We start from the raw sequence: 5,066 nt of genomic DNA, 5'->3' as shown, positions 1-5,066 counted from the left end.
TCAAAACCTCAATGAGATACCACCTCACACCAGTCAGAATGGCTAAAATTAACAAGTCAGGAAATGACAGATGTTGACTGGGATGCGGAGAAAGGGGAACCCTCCTACACTGTTTGTGGGAATGCAAGCTGGTGCAGCCACTCTGGAAAACAGTATGGAGGTTCCTCAAAAAGTTGAAAATAGAGCTACCATATGATTCAGCAATTGCACTACTGGGTATTTACCCCAAAGATACAAATGTAGGGATCTGAAGGGGTATGTGCATCCCGATGTTTATAGCAGCAATGTCCACAATAGCCAAACTGTGGAAAGAGCCAAGATGTCCATCGACAGATGAATGGATAAAGAAGAGGTGGTATATATATACAATGGAATATTATGCAGCCATCAAAAGGAATGAGATCTTGCCATTTGCAACAACGTGGATGGAACTGGAGGTTGTTATGCTGAGCGAAATAAGTCAATCAGAGAAAGACATGTATCATATGACCTCACTGATATGAGGAATTCTTAATCTCAGGAAACAAACTGAGGGTTGCTTGAGTGGGGGGTGGCGTCGGAGGGATGGGGTGACTGGGTGATAGACACTGGGGAGGGTATGTGCTCTGGTAAGCGCTGTGAATTGTGCAAGACTGTTGAATCTCAGATCTGTACCTCTGAAACAAATAATGCAATACATGTTAAGAAAAAAAAAGAAGTTAGCAGGAGGGGAAGAATGAAGGGGGGGAAATCGGAGGGGTAGACGAACCATGAGAGGATGGACTCTGAAAAACAAACTGAGGGTTCTAGAGGGGAGGGGGTTGGGAGGATGGGTTAGCCTGGTGATGGGTATTGAGGAGGGCACGTTCTTCATGGAGCACTGGGTGTTATGCACAAACAATGAATCATGGAACACTACATCTAAAACTAATGATGTAATGTATGGGGTTTAACATAACAATAAAAAAATTAAAAAAAAAAAAAGGACACAGAAATAGCATGTCATAAAATCCAGCACTAACCTGTGATAAACACTCTCATCTAATCTAACTAGGAATAGAAAGGAACTTCCTCAAATAGCAGTATGTGCAACCTACTAGTAACATCATGGTTAAAGTTTGAAAGACTGAATGCTGTCACTCTTCAATCAGGAACAAGACAAACATTTCTGCTTTCACTATTTTTATGGCAATGGAGCACAGATTTCTCAAAAATACACCAAAACCATGATCTGTAAAAAATATATATATAATAATAAATTGGACCTTATCAAAAATTTCTTTGCTCTTAAAAAGATGTTATTAAGGAAAGAAAGACAGGATAGGCTGAGAGAAAATATTTATAGTTCATATATCTGATAAAGATTATTTTCTGAATATGAACACAATGAATCAAAAAAATGTATGCATTATAGAAGTTCCAGAATGAGAAGAGGAAGAGAAAGAGGCAGAAAGCTTAGTCAAAGAAATAATGGCTGAAAACTTTCCAAATCTGGGGAGACATACGTACATTCAGGTATCTGAAGTTCATAGAACTCAATAAATTCAACCCAAAGAGGACTTCCTGAGACACATTGTAATAAAACTGTCAAAAATCAAATATAAAGTGAGAATATGAAAGCAGTAAAAGAAAGAAACTTATCATATAAAAGGGAATATGCATAGGCTATAAGCAGATTTTTCAGCAGATATCTTGCAGGACAGGAGAGAGTGGAATGATGTATTCAAAGAGCTAAAAGAAAAGAACTGCCAACCAAGAATACTTTACCTGGCAAAGTTGCTCTTCAGAAATGAAAAATAGAAATTTTCACAGAAAAAACAAATCTGGAATCACTAGACCTGCCTCACAAGCCAATATGAAAAGGCAGCAATTAGTAACATGAAAACATATGAAAGTATAAAACTCACTGGTAAAGGTAATTATATAGTCAAATTCAGAATACTCAAATACTATAATGGTGGTGTGTAAATTGATGTGGGAAACAAAGGCAGAAGAAAAATTATTACATTTCCTTACTACCTAGAGCCCATTGACAAGTCCTTGAAGCAGGCAGAGTGACATTCCTCTAGGGACTCAACTGCCTCAATGTTAATACTTTGCTAAGGGCAAAAGGCAATCCTAGCTTGAGCCCCTCCCCACCCCCTCCAGGATCCTGTAAGTCTACTTTAACACATAAAAATTCCTTTGGAAACTTCCTTTATCTCTAACCCCCCCCCATGATATGTGTTGATAATCATCCAACAAGCACATGGCCCACTGATACACATTTGAAGGGCCTCAAAGGCTAAGGTTTTATTAGATGGTAATAAATGACCTTCTCCCAACAATAGCTAGCCCCCTCAAGGTCCTGGAAACCTTGCTTCTAAAATTCCTTAGAGACTTAAGCTATCCCTAACCCCCTCCCAACTTGAAAGTACGGAATGGGCCACTCCTCATGACCCCAGTGCAGCTCTTTCTGCCCATGGATCCTGTCCCCGGACATTAATAAAACCACCTTTTTGCACCAAAGACATCTCAAGAATTCTTTCTTGGCCGTTGGCTTCGAACCCTAATAAAGTCTTTCCCACATCATAAATCACTTAATTATAAGATAAAGGTTAAAAGACAAAGTATTAAAAATACGTTTAATACTTAAAATCTGTTAATGGATAAACAATATAAAAATATGGAAACTATGACATCAAAAACATAAAATGGGGGGAGTAGAGTTCAATCTACCTGATGTTCTTTATTTTCAGAGTTCTTAGTAGTTTATTTTGTATTCTGCCTAGAGTGTTTAATTGTAATCAATAGGAAAATAGACTGTAGGCAGTTTACTCCATCTTGGCTGCATAATGCAAAGGTTAAATAAAAAGTAAAAAGAAAAAAGAAAAAAGAAAAAGAAAAAAAAAGCCACCAATGTATTCCTTTATCTTATGGAAACTCTCTCTTAGCATTTATATGAAGTACTCTGTTTTAGAACAGTGTATCTTACAAACATCTTTAGGGAAAGCTTCCCCAAAGAAATGCTGACTAAAATGCTATCAATTTCTTGTATATAAAGCCAATTGAACATTTAGAATAGCATATGAAATCTTATCTTTTTGAGCTTGTTTTTCATTATCAGAAAGAAAAATGGGAAATCATTGAAAGCCCTGAAAACACTTAAAAGGTAAAAAAGAGAAAATTAAGCAATCATTGAGTCAAAAAAGAAATCATAAAGGAAATTAGATAACACATTTTTTAAAAAAGGACAAAAACACAACACAGCCAAACTTATGAAATAAAATGAAAGCACTGCTAAAATTTATACCATAAAATACTTACATAAAAAAGATCTCAAATCAACAATTTAACTCTACATAATAATGAACTAGAAAGAGGAACAAAAAAAATCCAAAGCTGTCAGGAGGAAGGAAGTAATAAAGGTTAAAGTGGAAAGAAAGAATAGAAAAGCAATAGAGAAATTCATAAAACCAAGAGTTGATCTTTTGAAAAGCTCAACCAAATTGACAAACCTTCAGTAAGACTGACAAAAAAAAGACTTAAGTTATTAAAATCATAAATGAAAGTAGGAACATTACTACCAATATTATAGAAAAATTTTAAAAAGTATCATGAGAATACTTTGAACAATTGTATGCCAATAAATTGGATCACCTGGATGAAATGGACAAATTCCTGGAAAAAACACACAATCAAGATGAATTCATGAAGAACTAGAAAATCTGAATAGACCTAGAACAAAAGATTAAGTCAGTAATAAAAAACCTCCCAAAAGAGAAAAATCTTGGACCACAAGATTTCAATGATGAATACTGCCAAATAATTTAAGAAGAATTAACACCAAACTTTGTTAAATTCCTCTAAAAAAATTGAAGAGGATGAAACACTTCCAGATGTGTTTTATGAGGCCAGCATTACCTTGATAGCAAAGCCAAACCAAAGTACTACAAGGAAAGAAAATTACAGACCAATAACCATGATGAATTTTAACACAAAAATCAATTGATAAAAAAAATACCAGCAAACCAAATTCAACAGCATATTAAAGGAGTATACACTATGACCAACTGGGTTTTATTTCTGATATGCAAACCTGTTTCAAAGTGCAAAAATCAATGTAGTACATCACCTTAATAGAATGAAGGGGCATAAATATGATCATTTCAGTTGATGCAGAATAAGTATATGACAACATTTAAGAAACATTCAAAATAAAAACACTCATGAAACTAGAAATATAAGAAAACATATCCACATAATAAAGGCTATAGAGGAAAAGATCACATACCAATAGTGAAAGACTGAGAGCTTTTCTTCTAAGATTAGGAACAAGACAAGCATGCCTACTTTCACTAGTTCTATTCAGTTCAGTACTGGAGGTCTGAGCCAGAACAAACTGACAAGAAAAAGAAATGAAAAATATCTATATCAGAAAGGAAGAAGTAAAACTATTTCTATTCACAGATGACATAATTTTATATCTTTAGAAAACCCTACAGATTACACACACACACACACACACACACACACACACACACAGACATACACACACAAACTGTTAGAACTAATAAATTCAGCAAAATTGCGGGATATAAAGTCAACATGCAAAAATCAATTGCATGTCTGTACAATAACACTGAATAATATATATGAAAGGGAAATCAATAAAACAATTTCATGAACAATAACATCAAAAAGAATGAAATAATTAGAAATAAAATTAACCAAAGAAGCAAAAGACTTGTATGCTGAAAACTACAAAACATTGCTGAGGAAATTGTAAAAGACATAAACAAGTGGAAAGACACTGGTGTTCATGGATTTGAAGTTTAAATATTAAGATGTCAATTCAATGCAATCCTTATTAAAAACCAAGGGGTATTTTTTGGCAAAAATAGAAAACACATTCTTTTTTTTTTTTTTTTAAGATTTATTTATTTGAGAGAGAGAGAGCACAAGCAGGAGGTGCAGAGGGAGAAGGAGAGAAAAACTCAAGCAGACTCCCAATGCCAGGTTCAGTCTTGACCCTGAGATCACAATCTGAGCTGAAACCAAGAGTCAGATGCTTAACCAGTCTGTGCCACCCAGGCACCCCAAGAAAA

Source organism: Phoca vitulina, unplaced genomic scaffold (assembly GCF_004348235.1).
Source record: "Phoca vitulina isolate PV1807 unplaced genomic scaffold, GSC_HSeal_1.0 scaffold15, whole genome shotgun sequence".
NCBI lineage: Eukaryota > Metazoa > Chordata > Mammalia > Carnivora > Phocidae > Phoca > Phoca vitulina.
This window is presented reverse-complemented; position numbering follows the sequence as displayed.